Source organism: Ostrinia furnacalis, unplaced genomic scaffold (assembly GCF_004193835.3).
Source record: "Ostrinia furnacalis isolate ACB-3 unplaced genomic scaffold, ASM419383v2 OfSCF3837, whole genome shotgun sequence".
Classification (NCBI taxonomy): Eukaryota; Metazoa; Arthropoda; class Insecta; order Lepidoptera; family Crambidae; genus Ostrinia; species Ostrinia furnacalis.
The window spans coordinates 499361-520604 of NW_021134076.1; the positions used below are offsets into that span (position 1 = coordinate 499361).

At 35.5% G+C, this 21244-nt stretch overlaps 1 protein-coding gene across 3 annotated transcripts in view; it reads left to right on the plus strand.

Annotated features, from left to right (window-relative positions):
- Traf4 (TNF receptor associated factor 4) overlaps positions 1–21244 on the plus strand; it is a 110782-nt gene that overhangs the window by 78953 nt on the left and 10585 nt on the right. The gene's annotated exons all lie outside the window — the stretch shown is intronic.

Consider the following 21244-nt stretch of genomic DNA (forward strand, 5'->3'; position numbering starts at 1 on the left):
ATGCGACGCTTTTCGCATGCTAAAGCGCACCGGCACGGAATACGTAATTGAGGTATTTTGTGGACGGTTTTTGTGTGAGAACATCATGTTTTGGTTTGTGTTTCGTACGGAGAATTTGTTGTNTTTTGTTGTAACACTTATCGTAAATATTTCAATGAAATTGTACTTACTTTTTAAGTCATTTCATTACATATATGATTTTCTTTAGTACCAATTAAGAACTCTACATATTTTTGTGAAAAAAAAAAGAAACTATTGCGACAATATTTCACAAAAACATTATTGTTGTCATATTGCAAATAGGAATGCACATCTTTACCCTACTTTTCACACTACGTTGATAACGTTACGGCGTCTAAACATTATGTAATTCAGTATGAAATGCCATCTTCATTAAGCTTATTACTGTAAACAAACAATTGCCTCGTTACAATATAAGAATTGGTCCACCATTGTTTACAAAACAGTTCAAGTACCCGTCGAGTAACTTAAAAAGGTTTGCAACAGTTATAACTGCGCCAGAGTGCGTGCTTAAAATGTGAACATACTTTATGGCCCTCTATATTAGCGAATCATTAAGTTCAACGTTACTGAAAGGAAATGAATCGAAAACGAGTCCGGTATCCAAAGCGGTTTGCGTTTGTTGTATCTTTATGGACGTTGTAGATAGCTGGTTTTGAGTCGGGGTGTTTTCGTTTTCTTCGAAGTAAACGATCAATGGATGCGGTGTTGGTCGATCGACCGCGTTGTTGTTGGCTGTTGCGGAGGTTCGTGCGCGGACGCAGACATACCGTTATGTCCCCTGCACTCACCTTGGCAAGGCCGCGAGATGCCAGTTTTTGCAAAGTATGAAAGCACATGACTTTCACCTTTTAAGACGCCTTTCTAAATACTGAACACTGTTAGACATTTTAGGTTTCATTGCATTCATCCTTAACAATAAGTACAATAACACTGCCTTACTAAACTACTTACGACACAACAACCTTATTTAGAGGACGCCTCAAAGATCACGTTCTAAATTGTAATTACAGCAGTTAATCTCTTACATCTTTCCTAATAAGCGGAAAATTGAATCATTTAACCACATAAATATGTAGATTGTACCCGTAATAGATATGCAAATATTATACTTTGAGATCCTTAATGACTTGCAAAGATTGCACTAATTAATATAACACTGGGTTTCTAAGTCATTGACCCATGCAAATTATTTTTGATTTTCATGTTGTAAAGATTGGACTATGTATCCGAAACGAACTGTAGACTCTAAACATGATTTATGTAAAAGAGAAAAAAAAAATGTTTGCCTTCTATTAGTAGTATACTTATTTGCATGCCGTGGCAGCCTTTATGTAAGGCAACACCACATAATGTTTGATGTATTAAGATTATATTAGATAAGGTGTATGCTTTGTTGGCTGTCCTTAAAATAAATAAATAAATTGTTCCAATGAAGACAATCTAAAAGAAAAAAAGGCCGTCTTCATTTCGCATATTCCGCAACAATATTTATTATTTTGTACGTTCAGATCGCGTTAAAAATGTCAGAGCCACATGACCTCATTGGCTGTAAATTAAGTTCTCGTCTCAGTAACAAAATAAAATTTTCATTCGTAATCGTAAAAGAGAGTCGTCAATATTATACGCCATCTTGGATTTATTGCGAGCTTCGGCGTTTTTTGACGGATTTTAAATTTAAAAAAGTCGTTTGACGTTCCGTGTCGTTTATTGCCAGTAAATAAGGTAAGGCTCGATGCGAATTCTCTGCAACGTCTGCAACGATTGGGCGAAGGAATGCAGGCTGCGTTTGATTGCCGTGGCATACATTTACTCGTACATTGTCGACGCAGTTATTAGCTTGAGGCGTTCAAATATGCAAGAGCACATCGTACAATGTTTGCTTATTACACTGTTACCACTTTTACGCTGGCATAAAAATTATATTGATTGTAAATCTATTTTTTTATTTAAACATTTCTGAACGACTCGCCGATATTCCATTAGTCGTGAGTCGAAGCCGGCTAATGGTTGTAGCAGTTTAGCTTTCTCGTTTTTGCTCCCACATTTTTTAATCGACAAAATTTCTTCTGTATGACTCACAAAAGTAACCATCTTGTAATACTGACCGAGCACTGTGATGATTCAAAAAACATGCTTTCCACTGTCTTTAACAACTGATATTAAATTACTATTCATTTAAGTTATTATGTTGCTACTTTGTTAGTAACTGTTTCCAAAACAAAGAATCCAAAGCCATACATTTCCTTCAACAAAGCACAAATTATAAAGCACTCAGCTTATTAGCAATTATCCATGCAACAAATGCTATCCTTTGGAAAGTGCCCGCGGCCATTTTTATTAGGTATTTTATAGTCGCCGCGGAACAAACATCTGCGTGTCAAATTCCTTGGTGCCATGTGCAAGGCAGTGATGGGAAACGAACCGTGCACATGTGTTGAAAAAAGTTATGTTCATTTGAAAATGGAATATTCATGCGTACGACTGTTTATGTAGGTATTTTATAGTAGGATCAAACGCGGAAACTGAACAAATAATCTACGATCAAAAAGTCGGTTTTATGCGTTCGAAAAAGGATTGAGCGATCTTTTTGATGTCGTCGAAATAGATCGGCAGCTGATTTTTATTGCACGTTATCTGTGTAATGTTAAAGCAAACAATTTATACTGACGAAATCAGATACAAAAAGCTTTCAAATAAAACTGTCTCTACATTTTAAATAATACTTACTTAAAGTAACTGTTCTTAATTATGTAATTACAAAAAGTTAAACACTGGGATGAACACTGGTTTAAAATTACATTTTCATACTAAATGTCAATTTAAATTAGAGTTCAACTAGAGTTTAACTTTTTGTAATAAGGGGGATGAAGTACTGGTACAAATTGAAATATTCCATAGCCACTTTTGTCTAAATTGAATACTCCATAGATAAATGAGGGTGTTTTTTTGACCGTCAGCTGGTTGTGCTACGGAACTCGCGCTAGTGTTCCTCATAAAAGGCCCAAATAATAGTGATTTGAAAAAGGTCGTTTGACATTATGTTTGTAGGGTAGTGGGCGTGTCGTGAATGTGTGTAGCAGACGTTGACAGCTTTTTGCCGGTAGTCAGTTTTTTTATCTTACAGAGATGGGGTCGATCGGGTATATTTATATTGGGTTATTATTGTTTGATGGCCTTATTTGCATTTACACGAGCTAACCTTGTTTTATTAGGGACAGAGGTATTTTCTTATCTTAGTTTTTAAGGGTAATAGATGGGTTTAAGTTAGGTTAGGATAGAAAATTTAATTCACGACCACTTTTTATTAGATTTTTTAATAAAATAATTTAAACGAGACCAAAACGAATTGATACTTTTCGAATAGAATGAAAGAAAATATCGAAAGAATGTAAGTGCTAAGTGTGGTATAATATTGTCATATCTGACGTCAGCGTAATCCGCTGAGTGGCTAAACGACAGCCGAGCAACGGAATACTTGATTCAGCAAAAACATGACCTTAACGTGTCATCAGCATAAATAGGTCTTCAGAGAAATGACCCGAATGGATTAGCTTGTAGACTTAAATAATGTAATGTTAGGTAGAGTGCGGTATTTTTTTATACAGCAAAATGCAGGTCGAATGCCAGTAATCACACTGATCTTAAGTGTGATGCAATCTAGAGTACTTCTGCTACTTACTTAAATGCCTTCACTTTTTCCTTTGAAGAGGAAAAGATTTCCCTGATTCATTCATGATCATGTCTTTAAAATCAGTTGAAGACATTATGATTTATCAGCATAAAGAACGTAAAAAATACCTACTTTAAAATCAGACAGAAATTATCAGCTGATCCCAACAAAGATGCTCACATATCCATAAAGGGTACCCTCATCTCTCCCATTCATGGAACCCAATCAGAAGTGGCAATATCGGATGTCATCCAGCGGATATGACACGCGATACTGGTGTCAGACAACGCTCGATATCTGAAGGACGCTATATAGGATGCAAAAACATCCGATAAAGCCGTTTCCGGGTGAGAAATTTGTTTTTTGATAAGATTACAATGATAATACGATGATTGTTATGTTTAGTAATCCTTTTTATGAAGTTTGAACTTGCGAAATAAATTATACTGAGTGTTCGGTATGTGCCAGATAATTTCGATTGTATAGCTACTCGTTCGTTTCAGCCAAATGACGTCCACTGCTGGACAAAGGTCTCTCCCAAGTTTTTCCACAATAGCTACTCATTTTATCATTTAGAAACCTTATTTCATAAAGTTTAAAATATGGCAGCCTCGATTCAGCCAGGTGGTTTAGAATAAGCAATCGTCCCTACATAGGATGATTGTACGTAAATGAGGTACCATATAATGTAAATTCTATTACAATAATTCTCTTTTTGATAAAAATGCATGGTGGACAAATATTTCTACAGATGTTTATTTAATTTGAAGAAGGTCTGAATATATAAAAATAATGAACTAAGAAAATACAGCAAGGATATTGGTAACTCTACATTCTGCAATCCTGCATTCTACACTTTGACTTGTAACTCTAAGCCTTTTAGGTCTGACCTCTAGGTTCAAATGTCAAAGGGCTATCCCCGTAGCAGAATTAATTGCTATTTTATATCATTGGATTCATTATATTACTTGCTTAGTAAATTCTAGTTAGTAATTTGCACAGTTGCCTTAAATATCCATGTAAATAAATCACAAATGAAATAGGTATGTCATTTTAATACTTTTTTAAGTTGAAATAAATTGTTTGGCTTCACCCTAATTGAGATTTAACATTTGCTATTAGTAGAGCATGTTTACGCAATTCAAAGTCACCCTTCTTTTTTATGACAAAAAGTTAAGCAAAAAAATAGCTATTTTTGGTGTTAAATCCTAACTCCCATAAAATAGAGTCAAATATTGGCTTCTTATTTTTTTATATTAAACTCATTTAAACATATTTATACTCAATGTTATCTGGGCAATAACGGTGCATTACGGAAGCTCTTCCCGATACCGTAACTTCACTTGCATCATGATGACACAATTTTCTTATAAGAAATGCAGGCAACTGTATCAACTTTACAAAAACTTAATGACATAACACTACTCCAACAAATTACACTCTTGAATACATAAATAAACATTTTCCTTTTTTGAATAACGTCGTTTTTGGGTCACCAAAGTATGCAAATAAATCGAGTGTTTTCATGATACAGACACGTGAGTGAGTGATTTCATAGGGATGTTGTTTTTTTAACCGTATATTAAAAAAATTGCGTCAAGGTTGGTAACACATAGTTTCCGCTACCTTTTTTTACGTGATCCTCAGGCACGTACAGACACACTCCAGGATTTTAACGACTAGACGCCTCGAAAGTCCGCACCTGCCGCTGCAGATGTGAGCAAGGCCGCATTAAATGCATTGAGTTTGGGTGAATCGGAATTCGAAACAGCTGTTGGTGAAAAAACGCTACCTGAGCCCCGGGACGTTTGAGATCAGCTGATTTCAACTCAAGTTGTGAATTTAACATTGTCGGGATTTCAAATTTGATCACAATGGTTACTGGACTGGGCAATTTCTTAAAATGTAACAAAAGAATCAACAGCTGACGAAATTGTCTGGTTGAATTTGTGGAATCCACAATAGGATCAATTTTCAGAATAATATCGGTTTATTTTACAAAGAAGTTAAGTATTTAGAAAGCGCTGCCGTTAAATGTTATTTTCTCCAATGTACAATCAATTAAAATTACTTACAATTATAATGACTTCCGTTTTGCCACACGGTTGCCAGAGACCTGTCATTGGTTAAAAACGACATGTGGCAATGCAGACTTTTTATTTAAAATTAAAATTGTCTTACAGTTTGGCATTTTTCAAGTGTCTGCCTTTTCTCTGCTTATCTACAAAGAGCCCTTTGTACTTTAAGTATCTCAAAGGAACTACTTCAAACTTGTTTATAAAACTTCTAAACAAAGAGCATCTCCCTTTGGTAACGTCTGTTTTCCATCTGCAGTCCCCATGTTTATTGGAACATGTCCGATGGGAGCCTCTATATCCCTATCTGTTCGCCCTTGTTCAGATAATGTTATTTCCAATTTACTAATTTGATACACTTTCGGTTTCAATTAAAGCGGTCTGGCACCCTTCGTTGGTTAGAGGAGTTTGTTTAGATGCCCCTGTTTCCAATTTTGAATTTTTTAATTTGTTTTGCAATTGGCTATAGTCGACTAAAAAGATACTGTTTTTTCACTGTTCTAACCTTTCATATCGTTAGCCTTTTGTAAATAAAGTATATTATTATTTTCCTCTATGTTATTAAACGAAAAGTTAATAGTAAAGATACTAATTTAAGTCTACATTGGGTACTTCAAAAAGGGCCTAATAATTAAGTCCAGGTAGTAAAGGAGCACAAATTGCCAGAACTTGTTACTAATTTGAGTAAATTGTACAAACTAACTATCGGTTTAACTTATTCAGATCGATTTCTCAATATTAACAGCAATTTGATTTACAATGTTTTCGAGATCTAACTTAAAGATATAAATTTCCAGAGACCTTTTCGTACCACTACTATTACGAGCAATAAATGCAGTTTAAATTTAAAACGTGAAGGGGTACGGATCATTTTGATGCATCCATCAGTCGGAACCGTAATTAAATTCGATTTCGGACAACGTATCATTTTGTGCCTCCCAGCTATTAGAATGATCACGTATCTATAATCGATGGTAATGATGCATTTGATTTAATTATTGTATAACGTACGGTAATTGGTGATATAGGTGTATCTTTAACAATCGGTGTTCAAAGAACTATTGTTAATTTAGATTTGAAAGCGGTTCTCGTTAATCTAAAAGATATGGAAGCTAATTTTGAGACGAAAGATTTTGTTAACGAGACATATTCTCATATATCAAGACGATTATTACCAGTTACATCGACCGATCAGTCATTATATGCTATGATGAAGACGTCATCGGCGATGTAACGTATTGTTTGGTTCCTGTTGACCTTTAGTTAATTGTAGTTTCTAGTTTTCATAGCGTTCTTTAAGTTTATAGCTAACGTTAATTGCTTAAACTTAACAATTAATAATAAATAATAATAATAAATAGTATTTATTTTCTCATCACAAACATTACAATGACACAAGTTTTTCTTTTTATTTAATCTAATCTAATTACAGACATGCTCAATCTCATGCTCATCACACTATAATATCAGTCTAACGGGATTTCAATCCATAGCTGTCTTATTTTGAACACTTTCTGTGTTTACACAAAACAATTCGTAGCCTACATTTCCTACGATTCGGAGCCATAAAACTAAATTAAAGGCCTGTGTTATTATCAGAAAATCTCTCATGATTATTACATTTCAACACGGAAGCTTTAATACAGTTAATTTGTTATCAGATGGTAGACGAGCCCACATTTCGGTGCCATGAGTCGTGCTTTATGAATACGTTTCAACTGAATTAGAATGGGCCCTTAGTCATGACTTATTGTAATTATTCTAATTACTTTGTTGTTTTAGCTACCTCGTGGTTTTTAGAAAGAATTTCTACTCTTTTGTTTTACTTATTCTTTTATTGAACAAAAAAGGCAAGTGCTTTTATCATCTTTTCAATATGATAGAGTGAATGTTTTATAAATTTTGCTACAGTAATCAAGTTTAAATGATTATTAATGTCATTTTAATTATTATGTAACATTTTAAATTGGTTACAAGTTAACATTCAATTATTTAATCTACATCTATTGCTCTCTTCCTGTTTTCAAAATTAGCTCTTAATTGAATATCCGAGTCTATGGATTAATATTATCGACACTCAATTGACCGGATGCGTCGCCATCTTTTACTTGGATCGCGATCCGAATAATTCGAACAGACTTGGTTTCCGCTGTCCTTCGGGCGTTTCGATGGCATTTTGTTATTTAGTACTTGATAATAAGACTCAAAATGGGTTTATCTGAGAGTGAATAAAGATGTTGACAGTGCGTACATATAGTTTTTTAGCCGTGAGAGAATTTCTTGAACCGTAACGCGAGTAACAAACGAATTCTTTGCTTAAAGAGACAAATTAAAGACACAGCCGCGGAATTAAATGGTATGAGATGAGAAGACTTTTGAAATTGGTAGGTTTTGAGAGGTCAAGAGAGCGATTACCGTATATTGTGGAGGCAATTTCGGTAACACAATTTCACGGTCAGGTTGACACGGCGAATGGCGAATAACTCTGTTCATAGCATTCCGGTGTGTGGTTAGGTTAAGCTGTGTTTAGTTGCAAGGCCTGTAATCTTCTTGTATGTTCGACGCATATTGAATCTTGAATGAATAGGAGCTTTGGAAGATTTCGTAGAATCTTTGAAGGGACTATTTAATATGTACATACATACTACTTATGGGAAGATTGTAAAAAATATTTTTATTATAACGAAACATATTGGTGGCCTTAGGCATAGAAATATGCCTGGTTATTAATAGACAACGGTTGTAGCCAAACCGCAAGGTAAATGAACGCATAAGAAGAATGAATGAGGGTTTTTGTAGTTAATATTTTGAGCTCGTAAATGTGACTCAGGTAAAACAAAAATTACGCATAATAATGACCTAAACCTCATTCTAAAACATGTTCTTCAAATCGTATTACTCATCAATAATACAACAAGTGAATGTTATGAGCATTTTACAGGCTCTATCTCTATATGCATATGGAGCAAAATAAACCGGCTATTTTGTACAGTAAACAGCACATCAGGCTTTACATTTTTGTTGCAAAATGGCACCTGTTACAACCACTTAAGATGGCACAGTATTGTGACGTCGGTACACTCCTGCGCAGTCCACTCATCGTTTTGTCACGCGCACGCGCACCGACTGGTCCTTGCCTTGAATCCTGATTCCATAATACTGCACGTATCGATTCTTGGGACGATAAGAACCCATTTTTGCTTTTATTGAGCTTTTATTTTTAAATGACAGCGAAATTAACGTTTCCGTTGTCAATTTAGTTATTTCAGACGTAAAATGCATACGAATTAGCAGCTTTTGAAAGAGTATGGGTTTTTCAACAATGGCGAAGTGATTTGACTAGCAATTATGACTAGAATGACTATTATCATGACAAGAAATCAAATTATCATCAGAATCGATTTAACTCAAGGTTCGCAGGTTAGGAACTTCCAATGTCCCATACACTTAATGACAGTTGAAAGATCCGTGACACCTAAAAGTCATCATAGCAGAAAACTTGACCATGACACAACTTAGTTAATATAGGCTGTAAAGAACAGGCATACTATGATTTACTTATAATTGTCTACATCCGTAATTTTTTGCGCAGGCGCGAGTAAAAAGCTGTCGCATTCGCTTCGCCATTGTGTTTCGCCCTTGACTTCTGCAGGGCTGCCTGCTAGATTAACTCAAATTATGCACACCTCGTTAGATACCATTGTAGCTGTCAGTTGCCTTGACTTAACATATTTTTGGCGAATCACCAGGTCTAAGTTTCTAACTTGTCCATCTGTGTCCAACCTCGCTTCTAAGTATCCCCCCATCCGGTCCCCGCATTCTGCATAGCCGCCGGACATTGACCAATCAACAAATTTTTCGCAAATAACTACAAGACAACCCAAAATAATCATCCTAATACCCTGTTTATTGTTCAATGTTCCCACGGACAACGCACGCGAACGCGACTCCGTTTTTGTTTTTTACTTTTTCTCGTCTTTTTTATTAACATCCGCGCCCGAGGCGCAAAGGAGCCACGAAATATAAATCGAGCTTGCATTTGATTTGATTGCTGGGTCCAGAGACAGTGGTCCTATCATTAGAGTGTATTAACTGGCACCACCAATCCGTAAGCCTTTCTGACGTGTGTTAGTACAATGATTTATTATCGTATTTAGCTGGAGCACATCTCCAAATGATCCGTCCATATGGCATACTCGATTAAGTGTTATCATTTTTCTCCCGCTCGTTGTATTCTGTGGTCTAATTTTCTATTTGTCTATGTCGGTAATGTCATTTTACTTTTTTATTTCTCCGGCCAGGTCATTACATGGTCGATTCTACGGTTCTTTAGCGGTTAGGAGAGAGGCTCTAGCTTTTCAAACGCATGTTTGTGTTGTAGATTTTGCAAGCGTCGGGACCGGTTTCGCGATGATTCGCTCGCTTGTATAGTCGTGACAATGCAAGTCGTGTCTTGACACTTATTGTGATGTTCTTAAGATCGTTTTTGCTTCTGCCAGTTAGCAAACACATCGAATATTTTATGTTTGCGAAATGCGTTACTTGTATCAGTTACACCAGCGATAAATTAACAACACGGTTTTATACCGATTTTCTGTTGTGGACAATGAAATTAAACTAAAATTACATCATCCACAAAGCGTTGTTTTGAGGAATTCGTTTTCCAACAACGACACGGGCGTCGCTTTTTCATTGCCATGACACAGTGCGTTGACATTAAGTAAAGAAATATTTATTAATGAATAACCAGCTGATTACCTGCCATATATAGAAAGGCAGGTGGCCCGCGTAGGAGGCCCGGGTGTGGCTGACCATAGATTAGGTGGCTTTAGTTTTGCATCCACTCTTCCATCGGGCCGTGGCATGTGCAGTGCTTTTTTTGTTTTTTAAATCAATATGAGTTACGTGGAGTTTCTTTACGAGTTATTGGAGGTGAGTATTTTTTATTTTTTCGGTGAATAACTTATGTGCAACAATGTCAATGGATTACCGGTTTTTTATCTCTACGCTTTATGTTTTCAAAACAAGCTTTGCTTTGCACAGATTAAACAAAGATCAACGGACTTACATTTTGACAAGTTTATTTTATTTAGTAAACATTTAAAAACCTTTAATCATATTTAATAGCTTCGCGAATTGGTTTTCACTTTTCATTCATTCAGTTCTAGTCCATACAAAATTCTAGTTCAGGAACCTGTATGTAGTTAATTTATTCCAGCGGCATAAAACTTAAGTAGAATCTCAGTAACATGGCGGACTGACCAATTAGTTTAAAGGGAGCATTAAGATAAGTTTCTCGGAACACCGCACAGCCGTGTGAACTGACTCTGTCACAATTAGACCACGACATTAGATGCTGTACACGCTCGATAACACTGGAGAAATGTCAGGTGCATGTGGTCAACATTTGTCGAGTCCAACGGTCAAGGTATCAAAAGGGATGGCTGAAATACGAGTACAGCAAAGTGCAAATGTTAAACGTTACACAATGTTTAAAGATATTGCGGTTCTACGCTTCATTGCTATCACATTACACCATATTTAGTATCAATGTCTTCAAATCGACTCTGATAAATCAAATATTTGCTACCATAATCGATTTTCTAGTATCAAATGAGTAGCATCTATCGAGAAAAGTGGGATCGGGAAAGCTACAGTACTTTCCCCAGCCTCGTCTCATTTTACACCAACAGAAAGTGTTTTCTGATACAATACAAAGCGATTTTCAAATCGGGCACGCGTCACACGATGTTTATTTCCCATGGAGAAAACTGTGTCTTTCCAATAATATTATGAGGCTTTGATAGCTGTCGCTGTTGTATAAATCCTTATGATTCATGAAAAGTGAAAATTCCGTGTGTCTAACAACTGTTTTATCAAGTTTTTAATAGCTTTAAAAATCTAGGGCATCTGGGTTGTTAGTCTTGTCTCAAGTATTTTTATTTTAAAACTGCTTTTGCCTGAAAATTTACAGTAATTTTCAAGTAAGTACAGCAGAGACTAGCTAGTATATTCTTTTTGAAATGGTCAAATTTTCAAGCAAACTTTGAGCATTTAATTACATTTGATATTCATACCGATGAGAACGAAACGACACCATACTCTCGAGATTCCTAGTAATTCCAAAGTGGACAAGTCCAAACTTGTCAACGATTATAATACACCGCTGCGTCTGCGCACAGAATTGTTAATGAGCCAAGATTTCCTATTTAGGACTCTAATGTTTGAGCCTTAGAGGGAAATGTCTAAAATGACAGAAGAATGTTCGGACCGCTATTTGTAAGGTCATGGGAGAATCCGAATGATTCCATTTGTATTTGGGTGTGGGGAGAAAGTTGCTATAATGATACAGGGTGTCATTTTTTGCATGTCTCACTGCCAAATTGAGATACCAAGTGTTGAAGACACTTTCTTTTGATGTAAAATTTTATTGTAACTACTATTACACCAATATCGTTGTGTTGCAACAAAACAAATACCATAGATTTTGTTATCCAGCTGAGTTCAATCAATTTCTAGTGTTGCAAAAAAGGCACATTAGTTTACGAAGAAAGTTGAGTAAGGTAACACACACAGAACGGAATAGGTAAATGTAATCAAAGGAAATATTCAGGTCTTTGCGTAAATGCATTTGTGTGAGTAAATAGGGTTGTGCCAATTATTAAGTACGTATACAGTTTTAAACTAGACTAGATAAAAAGGTAACTAATCTAATGATAAGGAATCTAATATCATCATCATCACCATCATCGGGCTATTTATTTAGTCTCTACTGCAGGAGCATAACCATTTCTGATTCTAAATAGACCTCGTAAATCAAGAATCGTACGTAATAGTTAAATCAGAGACGGTTAGTAAGAACAACCAGGTAATTTTGCCCTATATAATCCTCACCCTCACCCCCAGAGTCCTAAATAGGAAGTCTCAAGGGGGTTTGGGAGTCTTTATCTTCAATAGACTCATATATTTGGTCAATTATTGGTATTTTACAGATTTAAAATTGAAAATGAAAGTACTACAAACAGTTTACTGTAGGCGGCCCTACGGACCTAGGAAACCAGGCGGCCAGGTCAGGAATGTTGCCAGTCATCTCAGCATTCCCTTGCGAAATCGTTAAGTAAGCGGATTTTATGGTTTCTTAAACATTTTGTAACGTTTGCTCGTTAATGTTGTGTGAAATATTGATGAGGTAGTGGCAATGTTATTACTATTTTCTGTAAATTATCAAAGTTACTTGTCGGCAAATTCCTTGCCAGATTAGTTGCCGGTCTAGTTGTTTTATATTAATTTTCTGATGTTTTTTTTAATTTTCTGCTTCTATCATTGACGTAATATTTTTCAGTATCCAAGTATGGCAGTTCTAGAATTTTTAAATAAAATAGTAAATGTAACTTTTGTTTATTATACGTAAAAATATGAATGGACGAATAGTTTTCAGTTTCAATTTGTTTTTCACGGTCTTTTGTAAAGATACAATGGCATTCGATATAGAATTGTTATATGATCCGAAAACATAAATTTGTTGTTAGTTATTAATGTTATTAGTCCTTGGAAAGAGACATCCATGTAACTGGAATGTGTATTACATTCTACACCATACTCTTCCCCACAACAAACTAGAAGCAAAAGCACCATAAAATGTACGTAACAACACAACAACATCACGACTGCATCTGATAACACTGTGGGAACTAGATAACCGTTGTTAACACGCGTTAAGTTATTGCTCAAGTCGAGATCTCAAGTTTACAGTTTAAACTATTTTGTAAGACTTTACTCAGTGCTGAAAACTTCTTTAAAGTTTTGTTTTAAAACAACTAAAATTTTAGCAGTAGTAAAAACATTTTAGGCTATTAACAAAATAAATGTTTATGTCTACAAAAGTCAAATTACAGACATTTGCATGATTTGTAAGGGTCAAAACAGGAATGTCGTTATCATAAAATATCCTGCGTAAGTGATATTGGACGCGCAAGCATTAACGAAAGTAGGTAGCATAGCAACGAGGAACTAGTAGGTATGTACCTACTTACTTAAAACAAATAGCTTTAGTTGTTTTGTACAGACGCCGGTAATATTGGAATAGGTGCTAAATTGCAACAAAAATGTAGAGTCTGAAGTCCTCCTGTTCTGTGCAGACATCTTCTTTTTTGTGCCTAACTTACAAATAACAAAGTGATCACATCTCAAATGGAGATTAGACATCAACCCATTTCTCTTGCTAGAATGTGTACAACAAACTCTAGCAATCTTTCCCCCCGTTAGGGGTTAATTTTTTCAAAATCCCGTCTTAGTGAGCACCTACGTTCTAAAAGGAACTCCCAGGCGAAATTTGAGACTCCTAGCACTTGTAGTTTCTGAGATTTCGTGATAAGTGAGTGAGTCAGTCAGTCAATCAGTCAGTGACCTTTCGCTTTTATAGATATAGATTTACTTACCGAGCTTGAAGAGGTTAGTTAACTTAGCTACAAGTATGATATGCAAACACTAGTTAATATACTAACAAGTCACAATTCCATTAATTGACCGCAAATCTGTATCAATGACCCGTCCACTTACAAGTAATATGAATAATCCGTGATTCATTTAAATGTCTGTCCCGATGCGGATAGAATACTAATGCTCAGAATACAGGCTAAGAATTCGCCGTGTTTGGTTCTTACGTCAGCTGTGAATACCTTATTTTATACAGTAGTCAAGCACATCAGAATAAATAAATCGTTGGAAAACAGCCTCTGTTACAACTGTATAAGATGCTACTGTATCTAACTTGATGTGCTGTCGTCTGTACACAGATTAGGGCCAGGGCATACCAATGACTGCGATCGTAAGTCCCTGGGAATCATGTCAAAGAACTTATTTTAAAATTATGTATAAGTACTTCAAATTAATATTGTACCATAGAACGTGACTGAAAGCTCAATATCGAATAGTAAAATAATTAATTAATAAACCTTAGAAATTAAAATTCGTCTGAATTTCTAAAACATTAACTTTCAGCAGGATTAATTGATTACATAATATGTGCCTATTTAATGCCATTATTATACTTCATTAATAGGAAAGTAATAAGTAAATCGACCGTAACAAAATTAAACACATCGAACGGAATCACACTATTAATTAACTTGATAGCATAATTTGCATATTGAAAAATAAACAGTTTATTGACCGGATATCGCACAGCCTCCAATCAGCGGAAGTGCCGCCATCTTATCACAGGATGCGCGCGCGCCTCGTACTCAATGATTATCATGCTTTGAGTATTGATTTATCATGGTTCGATCTTATTATTTAGTGTTAATAAAAAAACCCTAAGCGTTTTTAAAATATCACCTCGAACGCGATTTCAAGTGTTTGGTAATTATTTTCTGTTATTTTCAACATAAAATTTGTTGTATGTATTATTTTTGTGTACGATCTTTAAATAGCTATAGTTATACCTGCAGAATCGATTCGTACCTGTAAGTGCTGTCATAAACAATCCGAAATGAGTTATTCCAACCGTAACGCAGTCGTTAAATCTGTTAACGCGTTCTCTTACCATATCGTTAACGTTACCACCGTGCTTTTCAACGAGCGCTAACTACATACGTCATCGACGCCATTTTCATCTCTCTCCCCCTCTAATGCACCACTAAAAACAAAGACAGGCGATTTCAGCTGAAGTAAAAGTTCAAAATGACTATAAAGTTGTCTATTTACGAGATGCCCACTTATAGTTTGGTCATTAAACGTATAGTTCGGAACTTAAGGTGTTGTTTGAAGTGGTTACGTTAAAAATAATTTTAGAATACACCAAATTGGTTGGCTTGAAAAAAAGTTGTCGTTGGGTGGTAGTTTTTTTCGTTTGATTAAAAATATCACTTCGTTAATGAATAACGTTATTAGGAATCTTAAATAGACGTGTTATTGTAATTTTAAATCTGAGTTTCCTAGAATCTCATGATAGATAGCCGGTTATCTTTTGGTCCTATTTCCTACGTGAAAGTATCTAAGAGATAGGCAGTACAAATAAGGCTTTAATCAGTTGATATTTAACATTCAGCCTTATTGATACCTTACTGATTATGTGACCCCGATTCCGAGATAAGATAACCATCGACAAGACAGATTGCGAGATAAAATGAGTTTTGAGAGCAAATCGATTTGATGAGAAATCGTTGAGTGGTGAAGGTACTTTTACTTTTTGATTTCTTTTTCAATTAAAACCAGCCAGTGCTTGAACTTAAAAAAACTCAACCGAAGCTGTGAGAAATGCTAGTCGATTGTAAACATCTAGTTCTAGATATTTAAGTACAATTAAGCAATCCCATTTGCGAATAAACATTATAATCGGCAAAAACCGGAGATGCGTTCTGTTTATTTTAATAAAAACCGCATATTGCAGAAGCCCGCTCTAAATTATACAATGTGTTACAACACTATTCATAATCGCACGTTGATGTAGATAAAACAAAGAAAAACGTTTAAGTGGCTAAAAAGATTGTCAGATTTAACTGAGATTGTTGCGACAATCATCACTACTTATGAATATTATAAATGCAAAAGTAACTCTTATATGTCTATTACGCTTTCACTCACACGATTTGATAAAATTTGGTAGAGATAGTTTGGGTCCCGAGAAAGGACATAGGAAAGTTTTTTTCGCGGTTTTTGGAACAGGGACGCGCGCGATAAAGTTTTTCTGTGACAGACAGAATCTGTGGCCAAAAGCTGGTTTACTCATAAACTTACATCACAGGTATTTTCATACTTAGCAGTTCCACTTATTATTTACAAGTGTCGCCAATTCACAACTCGCTATACTGGTAGTTGTTTCCGGCCATTGATCACTCTGCGCAAGCGCACGTCAGTCTGACGTTCCATCTTGAACTCTCTTCTATCAATGCTAGGGTCTATTTTCCAATGTAGATGGGTCTATTTAACAGTGATTCTGTTACCCCTTACTCTGCCATTATCCAATCTGGTTAAACGGTTAGTGGTTGTAATCTGTGAGGTCACACAACGCATACTGAGGGTACTTATGTATTTGTCTGTCGCAGTCAAGTGATGGATTTGTGGGGTACATACTCTTTTGATTTAGGGACTAGAATACTTGAAAAATCTAATCTTTTTACTGTAATTTGCGGCCATTTAACTACGGCCTACGTTAATGTATTGGGTAACCATCTTTTATGAAATTAATTCTACACTCAGTGGAATAAAACTTAAACAACCATGTTCTTGAAGCTTTTATTACGCAAATAGGCGCAGGCGGATAAAAAACGATAATGATATCACTATAATGTATGTGTCAATAAGTTTATAAAATCTTAGACAAAGAAATAAATCAAGTTGAATGAACTCTACCATCAAATCATTAGGTAAACCAATTACGATGCACTTGAAACAACACTAGTATTCATCGTTATCAAAAACTCATTAATAATTACCAGAAGCATGTTACATAACATAGGCTTGCTTCACACGTTGGCTCCAATGTTGGTCACAACACCATTCGTCCAACGTCTGGATCTAGTCCACCGCAAGGAAGAAGCTAGAGGTCGGTTAGAAAATCTTTCATTTCTTCAAAAGAACCTAACTTATCTTTATGAAACAAAACATACTGAAAAAACTGCGTATTTTATTTATTTTACTTTTATTAAAAATTTATAGCTTAAGTCAGGCTTTAGTCTAAAAGCATTAGTCTATAAGTCAGGTACTTTTGAAGATATGGAAGATTTTCTAACTGATCCATTTTCTTTGCGGGCCAGTTACTTTCTAGATCCACACATTGGACGGCAGGCGACCAACGTTGGGGCCAACGTGTGACGTCGGCTTTAGGAAAACCACCCATTCCATCAGATGCGCCCGCGCTGACACCGCGACCTCTATCGAGTCTATGATTTACGATCGCTACTTGGAACCGGTGTCGTTTGTTGATAGCAACATTGTTATAGTTGTTGCAACATGTTGATAAGGGTTTAGGAGACAAGTGACAGACTTCTGTAAAAAGGATGACATGACTTGTTTTTTGGATCCTGAAACCAACCAAAGAATTCCTGAAAAGCAAGGATTCAGTATTTATAGACACGTTCTTTATAAATGCACATTATGACTTGCTCATCTAGGTCAATATGATGATAAGAAAATTCTATAGAGAGCAAAAATATTGATGAAAATGAAACATACTGGCACAGAAAAATTTGCAACTTCAGCAAACTCAGTCAGTCGACATAATTACTTAGGCTGGGTTGCACCATCTTACTTTAACTTTAACAAACGTCAAAAATCTGTCAAACTACATACAAAATGCACCGGTTATCGTCATAGTCATTGTCAAAGTTAGGCGGTGCAACTCAGCCTTACTGTTTTTGCAAGAAAATAAAAAACCACGCAAAAAGTTCGCACTTCGCAAGTCGCTATCATAAAAACCTGTAAATAAACGGACTGTTTAACACCCCACAAACTTAACTCATTAACACTTAATTACTCCCACGTATACACGCGTTACATTGTACATTGGATAAAAACAAGTATCGTGTTACAATAAACCATTAGGCTCGTTTCCAGCAGCACTGAGCTATAAAATCTCTGTTGAAACCCCGTTCACCGTTTAGTTTACCGTCGCCATATTGTTTTTGTGGTTGCTGCCGTTTGAAGTAACGTTCTGTTATGACAGCACTGAAACCGATTTGATATTGAGTCAAAAATCGGAATTGAAAACCTGGTCTATGGAAAAGGTGATTTGGACCTAGAATTCTCTCATTTGAGAAAGAGAGCATATGAAAAAAGTTGCATGAATAAAAGCTCACAACAAGACCTGTATCATTGTGTTTAATATGAAACCTGTATGTAGTTTAAAGTATACATTTATATTCCATATTAAGTATTTACATAATCAAAACAAAACACAACAACAAAAGTAGTTTTCACAACAAAAAAATTCAAAAGCTCAAAATGGAAACGATAATTTTTGACATTGCAAATGTTTGGTGAAGGTAACCTACTTCAATGTAGTTCAACTTATTAATATTCTGTAAAAGTAATTAAGTTATATGATCAGTAAAAAACAATTTCAATCACTCGTTACATACATGCATGCTAAATGCCAATAACATGGGATTTCATAAACCGATCTAGACTGCTTAAATATACAATTAAAACAAGTTTTTATTGTTAGTTACGTAATTATTTGTTGATTTTGTTTGTTTTGAAGACTTTCAAATACGTTTTGAAAAGGAAATTATAATGAGAGAAGAAAAATAATGGTGTTAAATGACACGGAAAAAACATCCAGTCACGTCTTAAATTTTGAATGAATCCTCAAATGTAACCCGAGCTTCACTCGCTCTGACGACAGACAACCTAATTGATATCGAATTCCATATTCAAATGAAGAGTTCTATTTTCAAATAGTTCATTCGAAAACACTGATTTTCTTTTCTTTTGAAAGCGTTGTTTTATGCCAGCGTTCGAAATTAGAATAGAAAACGAAAAAGTTTTTAATGTACTGATTTGTGATGTGTTATTTTCTGACATTATAGCTGATGTTGGGTAAACAAAAACAAAAGATGCATTAGCATAGAACGATGATTAATCGACGAGCTGTCAGTCCATTGAAGACCAGGTCAGTTTGTTTATGAATGAACGAAGATAATAACGGATATTGCATCTCCCACGCACTATCCGAACAACTAGGTATACGACAATTTTGTAATGCGAAGAAAGTTTAAACAATGCAATTACACGGCATTGTTAAGTAATTGTTTATTGTGCTTTTACAGTTACTACGTTATAGTGTTAGATAATGTTAATTAAGATAACTAGCTTTATATTTATTAATAACCTGTGCGAAATTAGATTGGTTTGTAATTTTGTATAATACAAGTTGTCATGATGATTGTTATCAGTTAAAACCAATTAACTAAAAGAAATTCGGTAATATTTCTTTATGTAGAGTCGGTCTAAACCTAACTTATGACTCTAAGCATTTCAGAACATGCTTCTACGAGGAAAATTAGTGTTTCTGTGCTACAGAATGGAAAAAAATGTATTGGAGCATTGCAAAAAGGGAACCAAGAACTCCTTCGAATAATGAATACTTACTTACTCTATGATTTGACGTTGAATGAAACTTGGCTGTATCCTACACAAAACCGTGTTTTCTAAGTCACCAGCACTTACATAATCACCGCAATTACGAGGTAAATCGTTGCTTATTCCGAACGCCACCGCCGGGCGTCGAACCCGCTTCCGTTCGGTGATGAGTAGGGCTGTCTGCGCTTTTTTTGTTGGCTTGGCTATTAGCGAGTATTCTAGTATTTGGTCAGGACTTGGCTCTGGCAGTTGCCAAAGTAGTTACTTTAGCTAAAAGCGGTAAGTATAAGGCAATTTATAGAAGTAGAAACTTAGTCGTTTTCTTTATAGAATACCTCAGTTACTTATCATAGGAAAGAATTACAAATAGGTACATCATCTCGTCAGGTTAGTGGCTAATATTTAGCGATAACTAGCGACCCGCCCCTGCTTCGCTGCTCTATCTATTAAAAAACCGCATCAAAATCCGTTGCGTAGTTTTAAAGCTCTAAGCATTACATAGGGACAGACAGACAGGAAAGCGACTTTGTTTTATAATATGTAGTGATTAGGATCTGAAAAATCTAGCAACGACTTAAGATCTCTATTTAGATAGGTTGAAGTTTAATAAGTTCGGCATCATTGCAGATACATATTTACAATAACTGTGATTTGCACAGTAATCCTGTTTTGCCGCAATCAATCATCTTTATACTGTTTTTCCCAGCCCTGACAACATAATGTGTGGTGACCGGCATTGATAACGATCTTCTTTATTGTTCAAATTATTTGCTGCGGTTTTACTAGGCGTTGGGTCTACACTTCTACAGCTCGAGAACTTCGTGATATTCGTGATAAAAAATCCAGCTGAAAATTCCAGAAGCTTCTATGTAAATCTTTATGTATAGTTCGATACTTTGTATGCATCTGGTAATAATAACAGAATTTTACAACCAGTTTACTATAAAAGTACTTGAAAGCAAGTTCCGATATATTTTTAGGGTTTTGTTTACATTCCCACGTCAGCGCGTGTCGATAGCTTGACAACACTAACTATAAACTATACAGTCGAGCAAAGCAAAATCAGGCGATTATCAACCGTATTCACTGAAAGCTAAGAAACACATATTGGAATATGTGTGGCGCTACGTTGGTTTCTTTCATCACCATCACTTGTCAATCAGCCAGCCTCTCCTTTGAAACAGAAACAGAAAGTGTTATGGCCACGTAAACTACACGATAGTATCGTAGAGATTCCTTTACGCCATGTTTACACTAATCGGCCCTAAGAATCTACAAACTCCCGCCATTCTCGTAATTGGAACGCAACTGACATAACAAAGATCGCGACGGAAAACAGATGCGTTCTGCGATTAAAATTTATTATTTTTTTGTTTACGGCCAGCAGTAATAG